The sequence below is a fragment of the Festucalex cinctus genome, chromosome 1, assembly GCF_051991245.1.
Source record: "Festucalex cinctus isolate MCC-2025b chromosome 1, RoL_Fcin_1.0, whole genome shotgun sequence".
NCBI classification, from domain to species: Eukaryota; Metazoa; Chordata; class Actinopteri; order Syngnathiformes; family Syngnathidae; genus Festucalex; species Festucalex cinctus.
This window is the reverse complement of record NC_135411.1, coordinates 18111450-18128600: the sequence shown is the minus strand read 5'-3', so window position 1 is coordinate 18128600 and position 17151 is coordinate 18111450. Positions and strand designations below refer to the sequence as shown.

General features: G+C 37.8%; 1 long non-coding RNA gene across 1 annotated transcript; it reads left to right on the top strand.

Annotated features, from left to right (window-relative positions):
- Positions 1–381: 381 nt before the first annotated feature.
- On the top strand, positions 382–11886 carry LOC144016703 (uncharacterized). The gene is made up of 5 exons (XR_013282986.1): positions 382–1280; positions 2948–3156; positions 8176–8338; positions 9737–9778; positions 11397–11886. It is a non-coding gene; the product is annotated as an uncharacterized LOC144016703 (long non-coding RNA).
- The last annotated feature ends 5265 nt before the right edge of the window (positions 11887–17151 follow it).

Here is a 17151-nt window from a genome sequence, read left to right as displayed (position 1 = left end):
ATCACTTTAATATCTGCTTGATTCACCAAGTGTTTTTTTTTTCAAATTATATTAAATCATCAAATAGTGGCGTTTATATTAGTTACAAAGGTTGTGCTACTTTTTTTCCTTTTATTGATCACTTTTTTTTTTTTTTAAAGTGACTATCCCATTAAGATAACTGCAACATAAACACCACCCGAAGCACTATTGTGAGAGTGGCTATAAAAGGTAGTGTCTTTCATTTGTCAAAGTTTAGTCATTTTCAAACAAATGAGCGAGGTGTGGAAAGCGGCATCAAAGGGTAGCTCGCCTAACTAGACCCCTCCGCCATTCCCCCGCCACCCCTTTTTACCTTCAATTCGCTTATCAAGCAAGCGGCGGCTGTGAATTCTCGACGACACAATTATGGCCGGCGGTGTGGAAGGGCTGCTTAATGGGATCCTGGCCTCAGACCCCCAATGGGAACTTTCAGGGACTTTAATCTGGGAGCCCCTTTGAAAAAAAGTTGTGCACTGCTGTGCCGAGGGGCCCCGGGGGGCTTCCCTCCGACTCGCCACCAAAGACATAATGGTGAATGGTTAAAGTCCTTCATTTAGAGTCATCTCCCCGAGCCAGGATTTCCTGAGTGGATGCACTGGCTTGCCTTGACAAGAGCAACTGCACTTTGTTTGCCATTTGTCTTGTTTGGAGTGTCTCCTATATAGGACCTATCTGTACTAATATAGCAAAGTAACTCATTGTCAGCTATAATGCCAAATTGCCATCCGTACGTACCTCTGCCAAAGAAGTAACTGTTTTTTGTGAAACACCATAGGCAGGAAATATATTCCAGGGAGGTTTCAGAAAAAGTGAATTATTCAGCTTTGAGTTTGTAGGCGTTGTGGAGCTACATACAAACGTACTTGGGGCTTTTTAAAAACCAAAATATTAAAAACAGACACTTGTATGACATTTATGTTTGCTCGGCTATATTCAAGAAGACCACGTGGCTGTCAATCAAAAGCAATTGGGAAATGTAAGTGAACTTTAAACAAACTCCCGTCCGTCTTCTCTTGTCTTCCTCGCCAACTGTCATTTTGTTGGCCGCCTGCTGTTCCACCAGCGGCCTGTTGGTGGTGTCAAGGCGCATGCAATTGTGGTCACACTTCCAAGAAATATGAAAAGAGAAAATAATGAAAATGTGTGAAGTTGTCAGGAGATTTGGAAGAGAGGAACATGAATGACGTCTCCACTGGACAGTAACCCAGCACAGCATGCATGACGTCGCTCGCAGTGGCTGCAACGACTGAAGATTGAATGTAAACAACTGTCATTTTCTAACAGCTAGTTAGCTAGCTAGTAGCCTTATATTCCTCATGAGGGAATGGTTAAAAATTAGTATAGTTAACATTAAAAATAACGTTAAAAAAATATATTTACAAATACATAATACTATAATTGTGAAATTACAAACAGTGAACACATTTGCTTCCCCACTTTTCATCAAACTTAATGGTAGGACCAAGTAATAGCAAATTAGATTTTAATACTAATAATTAATATAGTTTGACAAATGTTAAAATTAAAATCCATATTATATTATATTTTTACAGAGAAATTTGTTGTGATAATGTGTTGTATGTACAACCCACTAGTCTAAACATGTCATTCTGATTAATTATGCATTTATGGAATATGAGTTAAGCAGCAAAATCCAACCATTTTTTTTTTATTCATTTCATTTCTTTTACCAATGACTGTCGACTGAAAATGACATCACAGTTACTCAGGCCTCAGGTGATGACCAATCACGGCTCAGCTCACAAAACAGGTGAGCCGTGATTGGTTGCTACCTGAACCTTGAGCAACTGTGATGTCGTCTGCAGTCGACAGCAAGTGACAAAATGGCCGCCAGGTGGATTTAGTTGCTTAACCCATATTCCATAAACACAATTATTAATCAGAATATCGTGTTTAGACTAGTGAGGCTGCATAGTATATATTAGGGGTGTGAATTGCCTCGTACCTGACGATTCGATTCGTATCACGATTCACAGGTCACGATTCGATTCGATACCGATTAATCCCGATACGAATTTATAAGTCGATTGTTGCGATTTTTTTTCATTCAAATTTAGAAAATACTAATCAGTAAGCTTGTAGAGTGTAAGATTTATATGAAAATGTATTATTTATTTATCTGAAATTTCAGTCTTATAGAGGTTGTAATCTGTTTCATGTTTAAACAGCATTAAAATAAAATATTAAGGCTTAATGTTCCGTTCATATAACATTCTTCCATGCTTAAGGTGTGAATCCTATAAAAAAAAAACATAAAAAAAAAAAAAATCGATTTTGCCTATTATTGAATCGATTCGAGAATCGCGCGATGTAGTATCGCGATGTATCGCCGAATCGATTTTTTTTTAACACCCCTAGTATATATTAATGTAATTTTTTTATTTATTTTTTTTTGGGGGGGGGGGTTATTTGTCTCAATTTTTGTATTAATTTATTGATGTAATTGTATTGTATACTTACTTCTAATCTTTGTTTTGTTGTTTTACTTATTTTTACTGCATGATCGATTTCTGTTCCATGTATAGCACTTTGTATATTGCAATGTTTGTATTAAAGTGCTTTATAAATGATGTCGAGTTAATTTCCCAGTGAGTAATATAGATAGATCTTAGTGACAAAAAAAAAAAAAAAACATGAAGGAGATGAGTACAATCAAGTAAACTGAGTGCCATTTCCACTTCATAATGATTTATTGAGAGGTCACAGCCTACTTGCAGGGAAGCAGGTAATTAATTGAGTAGGTGGCTCAGCTTAGCCGGACATTATTGATAAAAGTCTGATCTGGCCTCTCAATCGCGTAAGCTTATTTTGTGCTTCAGCAAAGTCTTTTTGCAGCTGCTTGTGGCGACGGAGTCTCGCCTTTCTTCCCTCCCACTATTCCCCTTTCTTTCTTTATTTTTTCCAGCATTGTTGTTGGCCATAATCTTCTTCTGCTGCTGCTGCTACTGCGCCCGAGGACAAAGTCCATCTCTCTCATCGCCGGCTTGGGCTCATCATTAATGCAGAAGATAATGGCTTCACCAGAGGTCATCAGCGGAGGAACGTGGCCCGGGGACATGAACTCTCCAAGCAAGAATGCACACTGCTGCGGGCTGTCAACGGAGCGCATTGTTTGTATGCAAACACGTAGACGCACACAGCTTACAGGCTAGTTACACATACACGTTCAAAATGCTGTTTTCACATCTTTTGAGCCCCCCACAACCGTTTTCTCCGCCATGTATATACAGTACAGTGGAACCTTCTATGTCAAATCCAATCAATTTGAGAGGTTCAAACAATACATTTGGGATGAAATACGTCTTAAAAGTCAAACTTTCAAAACATCTTGCGTGACAGCTCAGTGAGAATCTCGTGTCTTTACATAGGCTACATTGTGTGACAGTTTAATTTTTACTTAAAATATTTTTCCCTCAACCTTTACTGAGCCAAGGCAAAGATGTTGATTATTAGAAAAATCACATACATTGGCATATTGAAATAATGAAGATTTAACAAAAACACAAAGTCATTATTCTGTTGCATGTTTGGCAACAGGTGGATAAACATGCAGGCGAGTTGTACCTTATGCCACCTAGTGGAGGAGCACTTAAATGCTCTGCCTACAAATTGACGTTATTTGTAGTAAATAAAGAATAATTTTTGAAAAAATTAAGTTAGAATGGAGGCACACTTTACGATCCTTGTCACTATGTGGTTGGAAAGCATGACCTACTGTTGCTAAAGGTTGATGTGATCAATAAGCGATGTGCGCATTGAGTTTGCGCATGCGTGGGGGGTGGGTGCGAGGCTGCCAACTCGGAGTTTAGAGTGGTGACAATATTTGCGTAATTGTACACTTTCAAGCTTGCAAGTCAACTTCCCCGATGTCAGTAAACCATGTTTAAAAAAACGCAGCAACTTTCCAGCTGTTGAAACGTTACTATCAGAGCTGATTCCATTGGATCCAATTCATTTTCAATGACCGTTTGGTAGTTTTGCCTCCCCACAATGCACCTTGATTTCGAGATGCGCACATCACGAATTCAACATATCAATTTATTATGTGGTTTTGAATAAGAAAAACGTGGAAGTCAATCAACCATAATCATCACGGAACATGTTTCCACGTGGCACAACTCCGTGTAACCTTTCCCTAATGGCATCCAGTCGTCTGCTTTTGACTCACAGCCGCACGCTTTCACTTTGAAGAGTTCTACTTTTTTTTTCCCAAGTCATTTTTAATGTGTTGCCCCCGCGGGCCCGTTTCAAAGATGTGTCCCGCGTGGGATGTATAAATTTTGTCTGCACAAACTGCCCTCAGGTTCAAATGAGGCACGTGCTTGCATGAAGGGCGACTTCGTGGGGCGTGTCTTGGGAGTCCGGAAGTTACACCGTTTGTTGTTGTTTTTTTTAATTTATTTTTTATGTATTTATTTTTAAATTGAACATACACATATAAAACAATTATGGATAAATAAAAAATAAAACAAACTAGGGCTGTTCACAAAACATTTATTTGTTAATTATACGGATAAGATTACAACTGCTGTCCATCCATTTTTCGAACCTCTAATTCGGTAAAAATTAGGGATGGGCGAGTACCGATACAAGGTATCGGTATCGGGCCGATACCAGCCTTTTTTCAAGTACTCGAGTACTCGTGATCCAGACGAGTACAAGCGACCGATGGCAGAGGGGGAAGACGATATGTGCGCTAGCTAGCAGCAGTTTTTCACCAAAACTTCACCGATTTGGAAATACTTCAAAATTGTGAATCTTAAACTAAAAGAGCATTTGTGTGTTTTACTTTGAGCGTTAAGACTTTTGAAGAGTGACTGTTCTGTTTTTTTTGTTTTTTGTTTTTGTCAAAATTAAAGGAAATATATTTGTTTAAAAATATCTTTTAGTGATTTTTTTTTATTTGTCAAAATGTACAACTGGTATCGGCAGTTGGTATCGGTATCGGTGAGTACTGAGGGTCTGAGTATCGGTATCGGTCTGAAAAAAAAGTGGTATCGAACATCCCTAGTAAAAAATCATTCGTTTCACAGAGTATGCCGTGTCATCACCAGTAGGTGGATGTAAGTGCAGTGTGAAATAGTTTGAGGGTTAGAGTTTCATTTACTTTTGTTCCCTTTTACAAGTAGCTGTGCTTCTACATAAGTGTGAATACTTATGTCGTTAATATAGTCGTCTGATTCAGATGGGGTCCTTTATTTTTATTTTTTTGCGACGAGGCGTCTGCGTGGGCCTTCACCAGCAGAGTGCAGTGTTGCCTCGAAAGCATCCTCATCATCATCGTCTCTATTTCCACTTTCATCTGGCTTTTTCATCTTGCAGACTGACAGTGTGACACCTCTATCTTGCAGACATGTTTTTGTCTCTTTACTTTAACACGCACACAACAATGTGAACAAGCCAATCCGTGGAAGGAGCGTTGTTTTTTTTGTTTTTTTGCTTCAAATTGTCAGATGAAACAGCAGCATCGCTTGTGTCCCCCAGCCATGGCCAAGCTGTCAAAGTGTGTTGGGTCGTAAAAGGCTACGCTCTCAACACTGTCCCTTTTCTGCTTGTCACACGTCGACAGCTACACACATCAACTATTTGTGTGTGTATAGCGCATTGGCCCGCCTCCGCCCTCGTCCCCCCTCGGGGGCTCTTGCAATGTAAAGTTAAGTTTGGGCATATCTGCACGCCGGCTTACATATCCAAAAGCAAATAAAATATGTTCCCTTTGAATGTTCTCGTTTAGCTGCAGGGCTGCATTTTGAATGTCATTCCATTATCTCCTATCAAACATCTCATCTCCTCTGTCCCTGAATCTTATTTTTAAGCCTCCTTCTCTTTTTGATTTTGAGCGTACGGCTCAGTAACAGATACGGCTGACGGCCCGATGTCTTTGTGTGCCGTGAAAGGTGCAGGACGACTAATAGTTTAACGGGAAACAACACTGAAGACGAGGTTTTGGGTTACCACTCAAGAGTCACCTGTCGGGGAGAATCCTCCTCGTAATTGAAAGTCGACACCGACGAGCGGAAAGACAAAGAGAGCGCGAAATACGGGCGAATGCGAAAATAAACAATCTGCGGCAGGCCGCGGGGCAAAAAGCGGTCGGCCCCCGGGGTCCGGCGGACCTCTCGGCGCCATGGCAGAAGCCAGTCACACATCACATGGCATTACTCGGGATGGGGTTACAGGAAAATGTCAGCCGATGCATAAGGAGGAACCATCGGCCCGTAGGATAATTAGATTGCCCGAGGGAGGTGCAATCTTGCATTCCCACGATTCCCCTCTTTCCACCCACGCCCTCTTTTCATTGTAGTTTTCCAGCCATTTTTCTGTCTCGCTTATTTCATGTTTTCAACTGGGATGTTTGCTCAGCTAGCAGGCTATATTTGTAGTATTATTGTTAAGGAATTAGTAGACTACACTGTGCTTTGGCTCTGCAGAAAATATACCCACCAATTATCCTACTGTATAATCATCAGAAACTAGGGTGAATTTTTGTCGCGATTCAAAATTTGAATTGAAGATGATGAGTGTGACAAAGTTGAAGATAGGCATTCAAAAAAATGTGATCTTGTATTTTTTATTTTTTTTTATTTTTTTAGCATTTTGCCTACAAGTACGTTCAAAGGTACTTGCTGTTATGTTCTGGCGTTGGATCCCAAAAATGCAGGCACAAATACGATTTTAACTCTTTATTCGCATAACGTCAAGAGGCGTAGAACAAACTTGACTAGACGAGAAACAATGAGAATGTATCAAGAATCACGAGACGCTAAGCTAACCTGGGCTGTGGAGGTGCACAGAGGAACACAGGTACAGAAGTAATAATCCGACAAAAAAACAGTTGAAACTAGATGCTGGTTACATCAGTTCAGAACAGACGCTTGACCACACGTTCATGACCCAAACATAACCCTTGCATGACCCTAGTCATGACAGTAAACATAACCCTCGCATGACCCTAGTCATGACAGTAAGCATAACCGTTGCATGACCCTAGTCATGACAGTAAACATAACCCTTGCATGACCCTAGTCATGACACTTATGTTCAAACGTACTTGCAAATACTTTAGAACCTAATTTGAACACATTTGCAAATACATTCAAACGTATTTTAAAACGTTTACATGTCTTTACAAATACATTCTAACGTACTTGCAAATGCGTTTGGACATATTTAAATTAGGGATGTCAAAATTAGTGTGTTAATTATTTGTTTATTTAAAGTTCCTTTTGCGCCATTTTTTTTTTTTTTTTTTTTTTAACGCACAGTTAATGAAGCCTGTACTGGCGGAATTCCAGTCGTAATGTAGCAGACACGTCCACGTCAAAATTGAGCTGTAATGAATTTAATAACAATGCATATATTTGTGGAGACTGGGGTCAAGTTGTATTTTACAATTTTAAAATGTGCAGAATTTCACAAGTTATTTCATGTTAAAGATTAGATAGCTCTTAAGATGAAAAGAAAAATGCACTGAGTTGTCACCGTCTTGCAAATGCAATTATGCCATCTAGTGGCGGAAAAATGACCAACACAAATCAATATCACGCTTGTTTTTTTACAGTACAGTACATCTTTTTTAATTTTTAACTCAGTTTTAGTATTATGAAATTACTGTATCAATGGCTAAACGATGCAAACATTTTTTCACACTTTTATGTTAACAAGATTATGAAAACTTTTTGTTGTAAATTTTATTGTACATTTAGAACAGTTATAAAACTTGTGATTAATCGTGAGTTAGATATTGAAGTCATGCGATTAATTATGGTTAAAAATTTGTATCCCCTGATCCTAATTGAAATATGCTTCAATATTTGTCAGTTTGTTCAAATGTATTTGCTATTCAAACATGTTTACGCAACATTGGCAGTTCCACACAGTACCACAAGATCATTTAATTTTGGGGGTTTGGCGTTTCCCTTTTATGTTTTTATGTGTTAGCAGGTTTATGCAGTGTTACCATCATCATGAGTCTGAATTTTTGTGTTGCATGGAAAAGGCATTTCTAAAATGGACCTCACAATTTGGACGGAGGTCAAAGTTAACATTTGAATGTTCACACTGTGAAATTAGTAACATACAAACATGAATGGAAAAAATAAAACAGAATTTTCCATTTATTTTTTTTTCCAGTCAGTGACAAGTAAGCACGGTCTCCCGCTGCACCTCCTCTGTGTTCCAGTTCTCTTATGTTGGCCGCCTGCTGTACCAACAGCAGCCTGTTGATGGGCTCAACGTGTATGAAGTCGTGGTCAGAAACCCCAGAGGAGAAAACCCGATATGCTCCCGACAGAAGGTCCAGAGTTTTATTCTCTCTCTCTCTCTCTCTCGTTGCACAGTCGAATGTCTAATGTTGCATGAAACTGTGACTAGATGAGAAAGGAGAACATGCTTGATGTCTCTACTGACCAGTATGAGGATGCTGAAAATTCTCAATCTGCATCTAGCAACGAAAGACGAAAATTAAGGTTGAATGTAAACAAACAACTGCAGTTTTCAAACAGATGTTAGTTTTTCTGTTGACAATGAGTTCACATTCCATAAATAATCACTGGAAAGTACAATTCAACTGTACTCCAATTTAGTCGTCTATCTTATGTTATTGGCTGGTTGAATGTTTGATGTGAGGGCATAGCACCTTGCAGTTGTAAATTACTGCGCAAAACACAAAATTATGCCCTAATGATCAAACTAGAATGACACTAGGTAGACTACCACCAAGGATGAATTAGTAATGAAAACAATTCATTGACATTCACAAGCAATATTTACAGGTTGATGTGTGCAATAAGTATTTTACAATTTGATGGTTTTAAACATAACACAATAGGAACATGTATTTGTTTCCAGTGTGTGTGATTTTCCTTGCACTCTCACTCCATTTCTCTTGGGGTTTTGATACGTTATCTTATATATTTATTTTAGTGGTGTAAAAATTAGTGTTAATTTTGAGTTAATTTAAAATTCCACTCATTTTTTTAACGCGCAATTAATGAACGGCCCTCACTTGGAAAGCCTGTACTGGGGGAATTCCAGTTTCAACGCAACAGACACGTCCGTGTCAAAATTTAGCACTAATAAATTATACTGAGGTGAAATTGTATTTTACAATTTTAAAAATATGCAGAATTTCACGTTACTTCATGTTAAAGATTAGCTAGCTCTTAATATGAAAAGAAAAAATTACTGAGCAGTCACCAATGTCTTACAAAAGCAATTATGCCATCTAGTTGCAGAAGAATGACTTCAACACAAATCAATATCACACTAATTTTTTTACAATACAGCGCATCTTTTTAATTTTAATTCATATTATGAATTATGAAATTACTGTATCAATGACTAAAACATACAGCCATATTTCTTTTTTTTTCTTTTTTCCTGAGAGAGCTCAATATGGTTCGTTCAGTAATCTTAACGATTCAACATGTTCTCATCACAGATTTCACTTTCTTTCTCTCTTTTTTTTTTTGCAGATGCAGCCATATTCTATTAAACTTTTTTCTACTTTTATGTTAGCAAGAGTATGAAATTTTAGAAACAAATAATTTATTGTACATTTAGAACAGATAAAAAAAGAACAGATCTAAAATATGCGATTAATCGTGAGTTAACTAGTGAAGTTATGCGATTAATTACAATTAAAAGTTTTAATCGCCCGACACCCCTAATTTATTTATTTATTTATTTTTAGATTTGTAATGGCTTCTTTTGGACTCTCAGCAAGGATGTACAGGTATTTTTTTCTTTCTTTTTATTTTATTCTATTCAAAATTAGGGATGTAACGATAAGCGCGATATCGTGATATTAAAACTGCCACAATATCGGCGTCGTCATGTTCACAATATTTAAATGCAGCACATCTGTTAAAAATGTCAGGTTGAGTTCCGTTTGTGCAGTTGTAGCACCATCTGGTGGCTATTTTTTTAGTGCAATTTAATTTTCATTAGGGATGTTTTGGCCCTTCTATGTTTCAAATCTACACTAGTTGTCAGATGAAGGGGATTATAATATGCCTGTGAAGCAAGTCAATATGTGGCGGAACTCAGTGTGTGCGTGCATTAACAACATAACATAAAAATAATAATAATAATAATAATAATGATGATGATAATAATAATAATAATAATAATAATAATAACGTAATAATTAGTGTTGTTCCGATATCGGTTTTTGGCACCCGATACCATTTCCGATACCCAGCTTTGCAGTATCGGCCGATACCGATACCAAACCGATACCTACGTTTTTTTTCCCCTCAACATAAAAAAGCTGTCCTGCCATTGGTTCAGAGCATTCAAGGGCCAATAGGATATCTTAGATCGGCATGCAGTGAACATGTCACATATCAGTGAATGTCGTGGACGAGCAAGACACAAGATGCTGCATCCAAAATCCTATATTAGCGTTGGAATTAATGGTATCGGCATGTTACTTGTGAGTAGTCACCGATACCACTGTTTTAATGCAGTATCGGCCCCTCTGCCGATACCAATATCGGTATCGGAACAACACTAGTAATAATAATAAAACATAATAATTAGGGATGTTCGATACCACTTTTTTTTTCAGACCGATACCGATACTCAGACCCTCAGTACTCACCGATACCGATATCAACTGCCGATACCAGTAGTACATTTTGACAAATAAAAAAAATCACTAAAAGATATTTTTAAACAATTATATTTCTTTTAATTTTGACAAAAAACAGCACAGTCACTCTTCAATAGTCTTAACGCTCAAAATAAAACACAAAAATGCTCTTTTAGTTTAAGATTCACAATTTTGAAGTATTTCCAAACCGGTGAAGTTTTGGTGAAAAACTGCTGCAAGCTAGCGCCAGTTACAGGCAAGGAGGACTCACTTAACGTCTTCCCCATCTGCCATCGGTCGCTTGTACTCGTCTGCGTCACGAGTACTCGAGTACTTGAAAAAAGGCTGGTATCGGCCCGATACCGATACCTGGTATCGGTACTCGACCATCCCTAATAATAATAATAACATAACATTGATGTTGTACAAAAGCACAATATTGTGCTTTTTTTAGTATGAGCTCTTTTTTTTTTATTTTTATTTTTACAATATTGTGAGCTTTTTTTAAATATCGCCAACCTCCCCACAATATCGTGATAATTATCGTATCGTGAGCTTCACATCGTGATAATATCGTATCGTGACATTTGGATATCGTTACATCCCTATTCAAAATGCAACTGTCTCGAACTATCAGAAACAAACTTAGCATGAAGGAATTCTGCTACAAACATGCAAGCGGTATTGAATAAGATGATTGTCGTGAAATAAGTGTATTTTTGTGAGATACAATAATGAGCCCATTGTCCGATCCTAGCGGATGACCGGCAGAAGAAGAAGAAGAAGAAGAAGAGCAGGAGACGGCAGGAGAGTTCAGTGCAGATGTCTGAGTGCGTCTGACAGAGAGGACAGCCCCCCAGGCAGGTCCGAGCCCCTCAGCACCCAAAATGACACATGACTGCTTTGACTTTTGTCATCCTCTGCCCCTAAACCCAAGCTGCCAATACACACACACACACACACACGGTCAAAGACACAGTTACACACTGTATACTGCTTAGATTACATTATCTGTATCCCGGGGACACGAGCCCTCCTTGTTGGATGACATTTGGGCTTGTGCAGCACTAAGGTTACCTTTTTTTTTTTTTTTTTTTTTGCCCCTGAGTTAAAGATGCCTGTCTGCGGCATGCATTTGAAATGAAGGATGGAAGGGGGAGTGGGAAATCAGATGAGAAAGATTTCCAAAAGCACTTTGATCAGGGGGCATCAACAGTCACGCACAAACTTGTTAAGAAGTATGTAAATTCGGGCTGATACTGAATAAAGTTGCCAGAATGGCATGAATCCATTGTGCTGCGATGATCAAAATAAAAGAGGGCTTCATGCGCTGCGGGGCAAGAAAGTCACAGACATGAAGGCTTTTTTTTTTTTTTTCTTCTTCTTCCCCTATCAAGGGGCTGATGGGATGCAGAGAGGAGAGATGGAAGGCAGGGAAATGAAAGATAGGGGGGAAAGCCTGGAAGGATCTCAATCTAAATTAGCAAGGGTAGCAGGGAGAGTGTGCTGAGTGAGACTTATAATTGTGATGAAAACATCAGCCCTCACTCAGTCACCCCCCCTCGCTGGGCGAATCGCTCAAAATTGCTGCCGCCATGAGCTCGAATCGCGTTGGAACGAGACCGCGTCTGGCTGAAAATCGCGTCGAGACACAAATCCAAAAATCTGCTGTCAAATGTCTTTCCAAATCAATAAACAACTTGCTTTGATGTAACGCACTCTTCATCCCTGAAAGTTTGGAAGATGAAATTACCTATCGATCCGACGTTCACTTCAAGTACCTCCAACATCTTATGCAACGTAGCAGGAAATCAATTGGGGGTCTCCTTTTGATGAAGAGCAACAATCCCTGAACATTTGGTGGATATTGTTTGAAAATTGCGATTAACGGACAATTGAAATAATGATCTCAGCTATCGTCGCTAATGTTTTTACAAAATCAATATGGTTCCTTCTTCTTATGATACACAGCGATCAATTCTAAAATAGTGGTGAAAATGGACAGGATTTTGGGCACATTTGTGTCACTGTGACCATTTTCCTGGCTCCTCCTCTCTAGCTGGACCCTTTCACACTCACCAATTGTCAAGTCACACATTTTCACATGGGCCCTAAGACAGTACAAGAGTAGGAACCATTTTGGATGGATTAGACCTTCTTCCGCATCTTGCACAAAAGGGCTCCACGGCCATGTGTCGATTTTTCTGGCATCAATTAAATAGTTCAAATGAGAATATGCAGTCTTCTGATAGTATAATATTGCGAGCATTAAAGAGAGAGAATTTTGATCAGAATTATTGTATAGTATAATGAAATTTGACCAGAACTACATCAGATGTCATTTGTTTGATATAATTACAAACAGTAGGTCACATACTGTACATTGAGGACAACTGATAATCTTTAACTCATTCACTGCCTTTGACAAGTATACTTGTCAATTATATTTTTTAGAGCGGGGATAATGGGGGAGAATCTGATTATGCTGCACTGTAAATGTCAAACTTGGAAACAACTTTACTGATGCCAAACCACCGGTAGATGACATCATTGCTCCATTTTATACGAAATAAACACAGTTTCAGAGTCCATGGGAGAAATGGCTGTATTTTGGCAAACCTACATTTTTCTACTGTCAATTATAAAATAACGGGACGAGGCAAAAAATATTCTGTTCTATTCTGTCATTTGGTAGATTCGGCTTATATATAATTATTGAATGTTATATCGCGTGGGTATTATTGGCTGGCAACCAGTTCAGGGTGTTCCCCGCCTGATGCCCATAGCCAGCTGAGATAGGCTCCAGCACCCCCCGCGACCCTTGTGAGGAACAAGCGGTTCAGAAGATGGATGGAAATTTTCTAAAATGGCTGCATGTTTATGGAAAGTGGAAGGAACTTCGATTAGCCATAGAAGTACTGATTCAACTACTTGTCAAAGTTATTAAAAAGGTAGACTGAAATGTCGTTAAAAGATCTTCTTGTGTAAGTTCAAGGCCTTCTAAAGACGCTCGAATCACCTGACAGAGATTTACAACTTCCTCTCCATTGAGTCTTAACTCTCTTTTTGTTCCCCCATCACTTTCTTTATCTGTCCCTCGTTGCCTCTTTTGTCTCTGCGACTGACACCTGGAGATGGATGCTTGTTGTCACGGGGACTCTTGTAGCCTGTCAGCTTCCAAACCAACAGGAAACAAAAGGATCACTTGCGCAGGAAAAAAAAAAAAAAAAAAAAATCCAGAATAAGGCTGAGGTTCACCTGCACCATTCGGTCACTACATTAAGAAATACTTTATGGCAAAATGTCCAAATTGGGTCAGAGGTCACTGAGATGATAATTTACAAGGAGACATAGCTGTGTGCGCGTGTACACAGTGTAGTCTAATGGCCGGACCCTGACCATCACTTGAAAGTGGCTCTGGATCTTCATTCAGCCTAGCTTCCAAGTCGGAATTTTTTTTTGCCTGCCTGGGAGGGTAATAACTAGCTGAATTGTGCTGTCATGATATAACGATGTATTACAATATGTCATCCTCCCTGAACCAGGATGTAAACCATTAACTTGCAAACAGATGGACAAAAACACTTTTGTTGAGGGGTGTCAGGCGATTAAAATTTCTAATCGTAATTAATTGCATGACTTCAATAGTTAACTCATGATTAATCTCAAATTTTGTATCTGTTCTAAATGTACAATAAAATGTACAATATTATTTTCTCAAAGTTTTCATACTCTTACTAACATAAAAGTGGAACAAAATGTTAAAGTATTAGAAATATGGCTGCACCTTTTAATCATTGGTGCACTAATTTTTATAATAATTCATTCAATTGAGTTAAAATTGAAAATGCGTACTATACTGTAAAAAAACAAAAAAAACAATATGATATTGATTTGTGTTGAAGTCATTTTTCTGCCACTAGATGGCATAATGCATTTGTAAGACATTGGTGACAGTTCAGTGCATTTTTCTTTTCTTCTTTAAACATGAAGTAACTTCTGCACATTTTTAAAATTGTAAAATACAACTTGACCCCTGTCTCAACAAATGTATGCATTATTATTTTATTTATTACTGCTGCATTGCGACTGGAAATCTCCCAGTACGTTAAAATTAAATAAATAAAAATAGTGGCGCTACAGGAACCTTAAATAAATAAATAAATAATGAATGCACTAATTTTGAGACCCCTAATTTAAATATGTTCAAATGTATTTGCAAGTTTGTTAGAATGTATTTGTGAAGATGTGTAAACGTATTTAAAAATACGTTTGAATGTATTTGCAAATAATTTAAACATATTTGCAAATATGTTCAAATTAGGTTCGAAAGTATTTGCAAGCATGTTTGAACGTACATTTTTCTTTTCATAGTAAAGGGATACGTTACTTATTTAGCCATTTTTGGCAGTCAAACATTAATATTTTGTCTATAATTAACTTGATATTTTCACTATTTTTCACGTACAATTAGTACCTTTAAAAACACATTTTGCAACTTGCTGTGGACTGAAAATGACGTCACAAAGGGTCAGGTAACCAATCACAGCTCAGCTTGTGAATGTCACATGACCGAACCTGGAAAACAGGCGAGCTGTGATTGGTTACCTGAGCCCTTGTGATGTGGCTACCTGAGCCTTTGGGGATGATTTCAAATGTGATTTTTAGTAGATTTATTTTGATATAAACTAGAATAATGACGTCGCGCCCATGGTGTTTTTTAAATGTTGCGCATGAGTATTACACATTTTTTAAAAAAACTAAAACTAATACTGAAACTAATAAACTAAATCTAAGCATTTATTAAAGAACTAAAACTAATTTAAAAAAACTAACAGAACCACCCTGAAAATTAATCAAAACTAACTAAATAAAAAAAAAAAAAAAAAACTCAAAACAAAATAAAAACTAAAGTAAAAAAATTCTAAAACTATAATAATTATCCCTACTGCCATATTACAAATAAATTGTTTTATATACTGTAGCATTTTTCTAAATATGCAAAAGCACAAATAAATTATTTGTACAATTTTTAGGACAAAACACAATTTCTTTCTTTTTCTTTTATTATTATTATTATTTATTTATTTTTTATTTATTTATTTTTATTGTTTTTATTACGGAAGCGTATTGCATTCACATGAAAAAAAAAAAAACTCTTGTTTTTCTGACTAATTTTTTTGGGGGGAGGGGAGCTTTATTTTTTTTTAGTACTTTTTTTCTGAATATTTTTTTTCTGTTTTACTGAATATTTTTTTCTATCATTAAAAAAATTATTCCGAAAAACAGGGGGAAAAAAAATTCAGAAAAACAGAAAAAAAAAAATACTCGGAAAAATAGGGGGAAATATTACTCAGAAAAACAGAAAAAAAATATTTAAAAAACAGAAAAAAAAAAATCAGAAAAACAGGGAAAAAAAATTACTCAAAAAAAGAACTAAACTAATAAAACCTAACTAAAATGAAAAATTCCCAAACTAAAATAACCCTACTGCCATATTACAAATAAATATACTGTTTATATACTGTAGCATTTTTCTAAATTTGCAAAAGCACAAATTATTTGTACAATTTTTAGAAATAAACATAATTTCTCTTCATAACATTATGTGGCCCTTGCGTCCTTCGGATTTTCTGTATGTGGCTCTCAAATGAAAAAGTTTGGACACCCCTGCTTTAAGAGCTATCAAATCTTTAAAATGAAGTAACTTCTGCACATTTTTAAAATTGTAAAATACAACTTGAGCCCAGTCTCCACATATAGAGGCCCTTTGCATTATTACATGTCTTACTGCTAAATTTTGACATGGACGTGTCTGCAGCATTGCGACTGGAATTCCCCCAGTACAGGCCTTCCAAAAAAAAAAAAAAAAAAAATAGTGGAACTTTAAATAACTCAAAACGAACACACTAACTTTTGACACCCCTACATTTGTTACCAGTTGTCCTTGGCGGAGTCCCGCACTCAATTGAGTGTCATTTGAGTTTTATTACGCCGTGCCCTTGCCTCCCTCTAGCGCGGTGTAGCTTCTGTAAATCTGCCTCCCTCGTTCCTCTTCCCCCGACAACAAATAAGCAAACACAGAAGGCCCCTCAAACACAAGCCTGACGTCTGTGAGGAGGAGGGGGGAAAAAAACGGGGCCCCCTCAGGTGCGTGCCCTCGTACTCTTCCTCTTGTGCACCTGCACCGGCGCTCTCAAGTATGCCGTGTGTCTTTCTGCACACAACGGAAGGCCCGCGGCGCCTCTCTCCAGCTGAGAGCCACCTCTCTCCAGAGGACAGGCCAGGAAAAGTGCCAGCACTAACAACTGATCCTGGCGGATAAAAGGAGAGAGATAGGCCGGCGGGAAGTGGCTCGGCAATCCTCGCCTTGACTTTCCCTCGCCCTGGTCCTCTTTTTTTACCCTGGAACGATGACATGAATTCACCGATCGTCTGGAATGTTGTTGATCGCGTGCGGAAAAGCAGAGCTTAGCGGCATCTTGAGGTCATTCCGAACATTCGGGGCGAGA